Genomic DNA, 11,930 nt, shown 5'->3' on the forward strand with positions numbered 1-11,930 from the left:
CCATTTCAAAGATTTTACTGAGTTACAGTTCATAAGGAAATCATTCAATTTAAATAAATAAATTAGGCCCTAATCTATGGATTTCACATGACTAGGAGTACAGATGTGTGTCTGTCAAAAAAAAGTAGGGGCGTGGATCAGGAAACCAGTCAGTATCAAGTGTGACCACCATTTGCATCATGCAGCGTGACATCTCCTTCACATAGTGTTGATCAGGCTGTTGATTGTGGAATGTTGTCCCACTCTTCTTCATTGGCTGTGCGAAGTTGCTGGATATCGGCGGAAACTGGAAAAAACTGTCATACATGTCAATCCAGAGCATCCCAAGCCTGCTCAGTGGGTGACATGTCTGGTGAGTATGGAGGCCATCGAATAACTGGTACATTTTCAGCTTCCAGAAATGGTGTACCGATCCATGTGACATGGGTTCATGCATTATCATGCTGAAACATGGCAGGACAATGGCCCTCAGGACCTCGTCACGGTATCTCTGTGCATTCAAATTGCCATCGATAAAATGCAATTGTGTTCGTTGTCAGTAGCTTATGGTATGGGCAGGCAGGCAGGCATAACTCCACCCCATACACGCTGTCTGCCATCTGCCCGGTACAGTTGAAACTGGGATTAATCCGTGCAGAGCACACTTCTCCAGCATGCCAGTTGTCATCGAAGGTGAGCATTTTCCCACTGAAGTCGGTTACGGTGCCGAAATGCAGTCAAGTCAGACCCTGGTGAGGACGACGAGCACACAGATGAGCTTCCCTGAGATGGTTTCTGACAGTTTGTGCAGAAATTCTTTGGTTGTATAAACCCAGTTTCATCAGCTGTCCGGGTGGTTGGTCTCAAACGATCCTGCAGCTGAAAGAGCCGGATGTGGAGGTCCTGGCCTGGCGTGGTTACACATGGTCTGCGGTTATGAGGTCGGTTGGAATTCTCTAAAATTACGTTGGAGGTGGCTTATGGTAGAGAAATTTAAATTAAATTATCTGGCAACAGTTCTGGTGGACATCCCTGCAGTCAGCATGCCAATTGCACGCTCCCTCAAAATATGAGACATCTGTGGTGGCGTTGTGTTACAAAACTGCACATTTTAGAGTGGCCTTTTATTGTCCCCAGCACAAGGTGCACCTGTGTAATGATCATGCTGTTTAATAAGCATTTTTGATTATCTTGGCAAATGAGAAATGCTCACTAACAGTGAAGTAAACATTTGTGCACAACATTTGAGAGAAATAAGCTTTTTGTGTGTATGGAACATTTCTGTGATCTTTTATTTCAGCTCATGAAACATTGGACCAACACTTTACATGTTGCATTTATATTTTGGTTCTGTGTACATGAAAGGACTGGGGGTTAGGGGTCAATTTGGAGTATGAGACCATTCCCAACAAATCTTGAATGAATTGCACTACCTCTCAGCACGAGTCTCCACAAAATGCTGTCAGTAAGATTACACACCAAAACAATAAGTACAACAAACATTCATCCATACGTCTTTCCATTTAGTGATTATGTGCTGACCTTCTAAAACAGTTCACCGTTACCACTCACCCTCCACCAGAATTAAATAGGTTAACATAGGGATTTGTGAGTGTGTGATGTAACATTAGCTTCATCTTCTTTAGCTCCACACGTCCTGAGAGTAGCAGCCCTTTGTCATCAGCTTCTTGATGTAAGCCACAGCCTGTGTGTGTGAGGCCTCCCACCTCCTCAGCAATGTCATAGAAGGCATTCTGCATGTCCCGCGCCATGTTCCGAGCATCCCTAGGAAAAGACAAGTGGCAGCCATATTTACAGAAGGCACACAATAATGATGGATTTTCCTTTTCAAAAAACCCTCAAAGCATTTACAGTGTCTTCAGAAAGTATTCACACCCACATTTTGTTGTGTTACAGCCTGAATTTAAAATTGAATAAATTGAGATTTTCTGTCACTGGCCTACACACAGTACCCCATAATGTCAAAGTGGAATTATGTTTTTAGAAATATTTAGAAAGCTATAAAGAATGAAAAGCTCAAATCTCTTGAGTCAATAAGTGTTCAACCCCTTTGTTGTGGCAAGCATACATAAGTTCAGGAGTAAAAATGTGCTTAACAACTCACATAATAAGATGTATGGACTCACTGTGTGTGCAATAATGGTGTTGAACATGATTTTTGAATGACTACCTCGTCTTTGTACCCCACACATACAGATCATTGTAAGGTCGCTCAGTCAAGCAGTGAATTTCAAACACAGATTCACCACAAAGACCAGGGAGGTTTTCCAATGCCTCACAAAGAAGGGCACCTATTGGTAGATGGGTAAAAATTAAAAAGCAGACATTGAATATCCCTTTGAGCATGGTGTAGTTATTAATTACACTGTGGATGGTGTATCAATACACCTAGTCACTACAAAGATACAGGTGTCCTTCCTAACTCGGCTGTGACAGGAGAAAACTGAGGATGGATCAACAACATTTTAATTACTCCACAATACTAACCTAAATGACAGAGTAAAGAAGGAAGCCTGTACAGAATACAATGTTTCCAAAACAGGCATTTTGTTTGCAACAAGGCACTAAAGTAAAACTGCAAAAAATGAGGAAAGGAAATGAACTGTCCTGAAAAGAAAGTGTTACATGTTATGTTGGATTTTTCCCAAACATCACTGAGTACCCCTCTTCATATTTTCAAGAATGGTGGTGGTTACATCATGTTATGGGTATGCTTATCTTCGGCAAGGACTAGGGAATTTGGGGGGATAAAAATAAATGGAATAGAGCTAAGCATAGGCAAATCCGAGAGGAAAACCTGGTTCAGTCTGCTTTTCAACAGACACTGGGAGACAAATTCACCTTTCAGTATGACAATAACCTTAAACACAAGGCCAAATATACACTGGAGTTGCTTACCAAGACGACATTGAATGTTCCTGAGTGGCCTAATTACAGTTTTGAAATCGGCTTGAAAATCTATGGCAAGACTTCAAAATGGCTGTCTAGCAAAGATCATCAACCAACTTAACAGAACTTGAAGAATTTTAAAAGGAATAATGTCCAAATATTGTACAATACAGGTGTACAAAGCTCTTAGAGAGTGTAGCGGTATTTATTAGAGAGGGGTAAAGAAAGATTTTGTTCGTGCGCCAGGCAGGTATTAACCATGCCAAAAGGAAAAGAGTAGAATAGAGAGTACCACTACCAGACCCACACACATCAGCAGAAGAGACTGCCTAGAGGGTAGCCTGTTTACCAGATAGCCAGTGGAGAGAAAAAAAGAATACACACCATATACAAGCCACATCACAGCACAGGGGTAACCCAAACAAGAATACCTCATACAATAATAGTAATACTAATAATGGCAGAGCAATTCAACAGCAACTTCATACAAGAACGAACCCAGTCATCAACATAGGATTTGCAATAATCTGTATTATTTTCTAGTGGATGAGTGCAGAGGGTATGAATGTGGGGGGTGTTCATCGACACAACAAAGGCCTTAAAAATGTCCACAGTCTTCTCGGCCACATGTCATTAGTACACCTCAATACAGTTCACATAACAATACACAACTTGCAAGCAACCTCCCTTTTAACTAAAATGTCCAAATACTTCTGGCAGGGCAATAATAGTCCAGCTCTAATGAACTTCAATGGGAAGTGCATTGGAAAAATAGAGAGTCTGTTGCAGGGTAAAGCACTGGAACAATAGAGGGAAGAGAAAAAGAGAAAGAGAACAAGAGATCTTAGCTGTGGTCTTCAGGCGTGCAGGTGTACTGTCTGACTGTCCGATGGTTTGTTGGTTTGTATGTTAAAGCTTCGCAGGAGGTGTTTAGTCCCAGGGTCCTTAGCTTAGTGATGAGCTTCGTGGGCACTATGGTGTTGAACACTGAGCTGTAGTCAATGAACAGCATTCTCACATAGGTGTTCCTTTTGTCCATGTCGGAAAGGGCCGTGTGGAGTGCGATTGACATTGTGTCATCTGTGGATCTGTTGGGGCAGTATGAGAATTGGAGTGGGTCTAGGGTATCTGGGAGGATGCTGTTGATGTGAGCCATGACCAGCCTTGCAAAGCACTTCATGGCTACCAAAGTGAGTGTTATAGGGGCGGTAATCATTTAGGCAGGTTACCTTCGCTTCCTTTGGCACAGGGACTATGGTGGTCTGCTTGAAACATGTAAGTATTACAGACACGGTCAGGGAGAGGTTGAAAATGTCAGTGAAGACACTTGCCAGTTGATCCGCGCATGCTTTGAGTATACGTCCTGGTAATCCGTCTGGATATGGTCAGCCACATACGCTTTTAGTGGGGTTCGCTCTCTGTGATGCAAATGCTATGATGCATGTGCGTATGGTAAAAGGGTTGGATGCCATGCAGAGCAGAGTGAAAAGCCTCAAAGCACAGGGGAGACATTCATGTCAGGCACTATTATGCATGCAAACAGAATTTGAAATGGAAATGTGCCGTTGTTTAACCAAATGTGTTAACCAGGTTTGTTATTTGCAGTTGAAGCTTTGTGGTTGTTTTTCTGAAAACATGCAAACAATGTCAGGGTCTATCAAACATGACTTAATCAATTGTTTACTATATCTGATATGTCCAGGATTCATAGCTGGTGATATTACCAAGATCCCTTGTTCTGTATTGAATTGGAATACAAAGTAAAACATTATGGGCTGGTTTCCCAGACACAGATTAAGTCTAGTCCTGGACTATAAAGCTTTTCAATGGAGAATCTCAATTGAGAATATTTTTTTATCCTGAACTAGGCTTAATTTGTTTCTGGGAAACCAGCCCTCTGGGTCATTAAAAAAAATGTATAAAAGGATGTACATCTGCTCCTAGAGCTCCATAGTAAATATCTCTACTTGGCAACCAGTTTGACCAGGAGAAAGAGGGGGGGTAGCCAACTAGCAATTAACTGGTGTTATCTCCTGTGGCCTCCACCCCAAAGTGTTCACACACAGCAGGCCAGAACTGCTCTTTCCATGATACAGAGTATTCCTCAAGGCTGGGGAAGAGGGTAAGACAGACATAGAACACAGTCATAGGATATTTTGATAAGATAAAAACATACATATTTATGAATATGGATTCATTTATTACTCACGTGCCATCATCGTCTCCCATTCCCAGGTCATAGATCCTCCTGCCACCCAGCTCTTCCAGTTTCTTGTCAGTATACTTTCCCATTGCATTGAAGTGCTCATATGTTTTCTTCCCCAAGCCAAACACCTGCACAGTTCAAAGGCAGATGCTATCAGCTATCATAGTAGATCAAAATGAATTAACTACATATAAATGTAAAGCTTCCATGATATACAGTACCAGTCAAAAGTTTGGACACACCTACTCATTACAGGGTTTTTCTTTATTTTTACTGTTTTCTACATTGTAGAATAATAGTGAAGACATCAAAACTATTAAATAACACATTTGGAATCATGTAGTAACCTAAAAAGTGTTAAACAAATCAAAATATATTACACATTTGAGATTTTTCAAAGTAGCCACCCTTTGCCTTGATGACAGCTTTACATACTATTGGCATTCTCTCAACCAGCTATTATGGCAAGAACAGCTGTCACGCCCTGACCTTAGAGAGACTTTTTATGTCTCTATTTGGTTTGATCAGGGTGTGATTTGGGTGGGCATTCTATGTTCTGTTTTCTATGTTTTTGTATTTCTCTGTTTTGGCCGGGTATGGTTCTCAATCAGGGACATCTGTCTATCGTTGTCTCTGATTGGGAATCATACTTAGGCAGCCTTTTTCCCCTTTTGTCATTGTGGGAAGTTGTCTTTGTTTTGGGTATTATAGCCCTTGTAAGCTTCACGTCGTTTTTGTTGGCGTCATTTTAACAAATAAAAGAAAATGTACACTCACCACGCTGCACCTTGGTCTCATTCCGACGACGGCCGTGACAACAGCTTAAATAAGCAAAGAGCAACGACAGTCCATCATTACTTTAACACATGAAGGTCAGTCAATCAGGAAAATTTCTTTAAGTGCAGTCGCAAAAAACATCAATCGCTATGATGAAACTCTCATGAGGACCGACACAGGAAAAGAAGACCCAGAGTTACCTCTGCTGCAGAGGGTAAGTTCATTCGAGTTACCAGCCTCAGAAATTGCTTCACAGAGTTCAAGTAACAGACACATCTCAAAATAAACTGTACAGAGGAGGTCTTAGTGGTCAAATTGCTGCAAAGAAACCACTACTAAAGGACACCAATTAGAAGAAGAGACTTCCTTGGGCCAAGAAACACGAGCAATGGACATTAGCAATGGACACTGCCCTTCGTTCTGATGAGTCCAAATTTGAGATTTTTGGTTCCAACCTCCATGTCTTTGTGAGATGCAGAATAGGTGAACGGATGATCTCTGCATGTGTGGTTCTCACCGTGAAGTATGGAGGAGGAGGTGTGATGGTGCTTTGCTAGTGACACTGTCAGTGATATATTTAGAATTCAAGGCACACTTAACCAGCATGGCTACCAGAGCATTCTGCAGCGATACGCCATTCCATCTCGTTTGCGCTTAGTGGGACTATAATTTGTTTTTCAACAGGACAACAACCCAACACACCTTCAGGCTGTGTAAGGTCTATTTGACCAAGAAGGAGAGTGATGGAGTGCTGCATCAGATGACCTGGCCTCCACAATCACCTGACCTCAACCCAATTCTGATGATTTTGGGATGAGTTGGACCACAGAGTGAAGGAAAAGCAGCCAACAAGTGCTCAGCATATGTGGGAACTCCTTCAAGACTTGGAAAAGCATTCCAGGTGAGGCTGGTTGAGAGAATCTCAAGAGTGTGCAAAGCTGTCATCAAGGCAAAGGGTGGCTAGTTTGAATAATCTCAAATATTTTGGGATTTGTTAACCACTTTTTTGGTTACCACATGATTCAATGTGTTATTTCATAGTTTTGATGACTTCACTATTATTCTACAATATAGAAAATAGTAAAAAAAATAAAGAAAAACCCTTGAATGAGTAGGTGTGTCCAAACTTTTGACTGGTACTGTAGGTCAGGTAGGGCCTATATCACGATGCAAACCTGAGTTGACTGTAAATGCAGTAATACCCTATCTCCTCTTGTCCAAGCTGTACATTTTGTCACGCCCTGACCTTAGAGATTATTTTATTCTCTATTTTGGTTAGGTCAGGGTGTGACTAGGGTGGGTAGTCTAGTTTTTTCATTTCTATGTTGGCCTGGTATGGTTCCCAATCAGAGGCAGCTGTCTATCGTTGTCTCTGATTGGGGGATCATATTTAGGCAGCCTTTTCCCACAGTTTTTTTGTGGGACCTTGTTTTTTGTGTAGCTGCCTGTGAGCAGCCCAGAACGTCACGTTTCGTTTTCTTCTATATTGTTTTTGGTGAGTTTCATATTCATTAAACATGTGAAACTCTAAGTACGCTGCGCCTTGGTCCATTCATTCAGACGATCGCGACCCATTTACTCAATTACACCATATGGCTCAGATCTGTAATGTTATATACAATTCAATACATTTTACAACACATTAAGCACTCAGGCCACTACTCTACAACACAAAATCCATGTGAATGTACAGTGCATTGCGAAAGTATTCGGCCCCCTTGAACTTTGCGACCTTTTGCCACATTTCAGGCTTCAAACAAAGATATAAAACTGTATTTTTTTGTGAAGAATCAACAACAAGTGGGACACAATCATGAAGTGGAACGACATTTATTGGATATTTCAAACTTTTTTAACAAAACAAAAACTGAAAAATTGGGCGTGCAAAATTATTCAGCCCCTTTACTTTCAGTGCAGCAAACTCTCTCCAGAAGTTCAGTGAGGATCTCTGAATGATCCAATGTTGACCTAAATGACTAATGATGATAAATACAATCCACCTGTGTGTAATCAAGTCTCCGTATAAATGCACCTGCACTGTGATAGTCTCAGAGGTCCGTTAAAAGCGCAGAGAGCATCATGAAGAACAAGGAACAATATATTTCCCAAGCTTTAAACATCCCAAGGAGCACTGTGCAAGCGATAATATTGAAATGGAAGGAGTATCAGACCACTGCAAATCTACCAAGACCTGGCCGTCCCTCTAAACTTTCAGCTCATACAAGGAGAAGACTGATCAGAGATGCAGCCAAGAGGCCCATGATCACTCTGGATGAACTGCAGAGATCTACAGCTGAGGTGGGAGACTCTGTCCATAGGACAACAATCAGTCGTATATTGCACAAATCTGGCCTTTATGGAACAGTGGCAAGAAGAAAGCCATTTCTTAAAGATATCCATAAAAAGTGTTGTTTAAAGTTTGCCACAAGCCACCTGGGAGACACACCAAACATGTGGAAGAAGGTGCTCTGGTCAGATGAAACCAAAATTGAACTTTTTGGCAACAATGCAAACCGTTATGTTTTGCGTAAAAGCAACACAGCTCATCACCCTGAACACACCATCCCCACTGTCAAACATGGTGGTGGCAGCATCATGGTTTGGGCCTGCTTTTCTTCAGCAGGGACAGGGAAGATGGTTAAAATTGATGGGAAGATGGATGGAGCCAAATACAGGACCATTCTGGAAGAAAACCTGATGGAGTCTGCAAAAGACCTGAGACTGGGACGGAGATTTGTCTTCCATCAAGACAATGATCCAAAACATAAAGCAAAATCTACAATGGAATGGTTCAAAAATAAACATTACCAGGTGTTAGAATGGCCAAGTCAAAGTCCAGACCTGAATCCAATCGAGAATCTGTGGAAAGAACTGAAAACTGCTGTTCACAAATGCTCTCCATCCAACCTCACTGAGCTCGAGCTGTTTTGCAAGGAGGAATGGGAAAAAATGTCAGTCTCTCGATGTGCAAAACTGATAGAGACATACCCCAAGCGACTTACAGCTGTAATCGCAGCAAAAGGTGGCGCTACAAAGTATTAACTTAAGGGGGCTGAATAATTTTGCACGCCCAATTTTTCAGTTTTTGATTTGTTAAAGTTTGAAATATCCAATAAATGTCGTTCCACTTCATGATTGTGTCCCACTTGTTGTTGATTCTTCACAAAAAAATACAGTTTTATATCTTTATGTTTGAAGCCTGAAATGTGGCAAAAGGTCGCAAAGTTCAAGGGGGCCGAATACTTTCGCAATGCACTGTATGTGTATAGTCCGTATGTTATTGTGTGTCCGTGTGTGACAGAGCCATGACTACAGATGCACAATGTAGTACTGTGTGCCTCCCATAGTCTATTCTGGACCTGGGGACAGTGAAGAGACCTCTGGTGGCATGTCTTGTGGGGTATACATGGGTGTCCTAGCTGTGTGCTAGTAGTCTAAACAAACAGCTCAGTGCATTCAACATGTCAATACCTCTCACAAATACAAGTAGTGATGAAGTCAATCTGTCCTCCACTTTGAGCCAGGAGAGACTGACATGCATGTTATTAATATTAGCTCTCTATGTACATTTAAGGGCCAGCTGTGCTGCCCTGTTCTGAGCCAATTTTAATGTTCCTAAGTCCCTCTTTGTGGAACCTGACCACACAACTAGACAGCAGTCCAGGTTCGACAAAACAAGGGCCTGTAGGACCTGCCTTGTTGATAGCGTTGTTAAGGCAGAGTAATGCTTTATTATGGACAGATCTCTCCCCATCTTAGCTACTGTTGCATCAATATTTATTGACAATGACCGTTTAAAATCTAGGGTTACTCCAAGCAGTTTAGTCTCCTCAACTGCTCAATTTACACATTATAAGATTTTGTTGAGTTTTAGGGTTTAGTGAATATTTGTCCCAAATAAAATACAATACAATCCCCTTTTAATTTTTTTAATATTTAGGACTAACTTATTTTTTGCCACCCATTCTGAAACTGACTACAGCGCCTTTGTAACAGTACAAATTTAGACCGTCCCCTCGCCCATACCCGGGCGCGAACTAGGGACCTTCTGCACACATCAACAGTCACCCTCGAAGCATCGTTACCCATCGCTCCACAAAAGCCGCGGCCCTTGCAGAGCAAGGGGAACTACTACTTCAAGGTCTCAGAGCAAGTGACGTCACTGATTGAAACGCTATTTAGCGCCCACGCTAACTAAGCTAGCCGTTTCACATCCGTTACACCTTGTCTATAAGTGTATCAGTGTTTTGTTACTTTTCATGTTTTGTGCTGATTATGGACCCCAGGAAATGTAGCTGCTGCTTCTGCAAAAGCTAATATCGCCCATATATACCCTGACTAGAAACCACATGTTTTAATATGACAGTCACCAAAGCAAGTTAAGTGGCATACAGCCTACATATCCATTTACTAAATAAATAGACATAATTTTGTCTAAACTAATTGCTTTCTACATATGACACAGCATTTAGCATAAAGCTACTAACCGTTTTCTTCATTTTTCTCAATGAAGCTAGTTTCTCGCTGTGGGGTGACTCTGGAGAAAAAGACAAAACAGATGTTAAAGGAAAACATCCACATGTTAACTTAGTCATTCAATCTACTAAATGGCTATTACACTGCCTCGTAAATAAGAGGCCATTTGAGGAGTGAGAGTAGAACATTTTTACTTTTTTACTCTGGCATTCTCAACCCCTTCTGACCCCATGGGAGAGATTTTCGTATGAGGCACACCCACTTGCTAACATGTACCACAGTACTGAAATCCCTTCACAAGTCATGGAAAAGCAGAACAGAAATAGCTCAGTTGATCATTGGTAAAAACTTTGAACAAAGACAGTAACTGCGTGTAAAACTCACCAATGAAAATAACATGTCCATTGTCAATTAAATGTGTGCTCCTTAGCAAAGAACATTGGGGGTATCATTTCAAGTTATGCGCTTGCAACATAGAATTATCAAGAGGAAGTCCTTCAAGAAGTGACAATTGTTGCATGTGGTGAAAGTATCTTAAGTAAACAGTTTGGCTACTTGTACTGCACACACCTGTAATTCAGACTATAGCCTTTTTGATGACAGGATATCATAATCATAACATTCTGCAACATTGATTGATTTCTAAAACACTGGTAAGCAGCCTGGGAAGCTGACGTGCAAATGAGCTAATCAAGTCTAATGTTTTGCAACAGTAACACACATTTCCCTGAAGAGCATTAACATGATAGACAGTGAAGAGAGCATAGTTGAACAAGCTGTCACACACACACACACACACACACACACAGAGAGAGAGAGAGCGACTAACCTGGCTGCTGCTACCTGTCTTTCTTTGGGCTGAGGGAACACACATCCCGTGGCTAGAGGCAGTGTTCTCCAGCGCCCCACAGAACACTTGTCTGATCCACAGTGGGACACAATCCAATAAAGCAGTTGCGGAAGAAGCCTCCTCAGGACGGACTAAGGGCTGGCCTCTCCATAGTGAATTATGCCGATGCAGGAGCGAATCTGTCTCTCACTGAACATATCGGGTTTTGGTGGTGCGGAGGGGAGGGGAGCCAGGGGATAACACAGAAGGAGAGAGGCAGATGAGAAAGAGAGAGAGAGTGAGGAGAAAGATCAAGAGGAAAAGGGAGAGAGGAAAGAGAAACCACTCATGACCAATAATTCCTTGAAGTATTTACATTGTATATAACTTACAAGTAACAGCGTAACCATCATCCATGTACATTTAGTTGTTTATTTATTAGCCATTCTCTCTTTTTATTTTTTATAATATTATTTATCCTCATTGCATTGTACTGTATTTACTGAATTGCTGTACCACTATTGCTTTGGCAATAACTACAAAAGAGAGCGAGAGAGAGTTTGAGGTTTAAAAAAACCTTTGGGTCTGGGAACCAACACAATAAACACTCAAATCAACAAAAACATGGTTAAACATAAATTAAAAACAACACCAAATCTTCCTCCACAGTAACTAAACAAAACAACCTCTGAATACCCCATATGCTCATAAACAGCCCAATGTTATTAACCAGTTTGTAATAGGAAAACTCAA

The 11,930-nt window shown here is 41.4% G+C and overlaps 1 long non-coding RNA gene across 1 annotated transcript; it reads right to left on the minus strand.

The window, feature by feature from the left end:
* Positions 1-4,018: 4,018 nt before the first annotated feature.
* LOC149979975 (uncharacterized) lies at positions 4,019-11,408 on the minus strand. The gene is made up of 3 exons (XR_016483627.1): positions 11,178-11,408; positions 10,360-10,409; positions 4,019-5,223 (listed from the first exon to the last, which is right to left on the minus strand). It is a non-coding gene; the product is annotated as an uncharacterized LOC149979975 (long non-coding RNA).
* Between the last annotated feature and the right edge of the window lie 522 nt (positions 11,409-11,930).

The sequence above is a fragment of the Oncorhynchus mykiss genome, chromosome 10 (genome assembly GCF_057628025.1).
Source record: "Oncorhynchus mykiss isolate SJ-2025 chromosome 10, ASM5762802v1, whole genome shotgun sequence".
Lineage (NCBI taxonomy): Eukaryota > Metazoa > Chordata > Actinopteri > Salmoniformes > Salmonidae > Oncorhynchus > Oncorhynchus mykiss.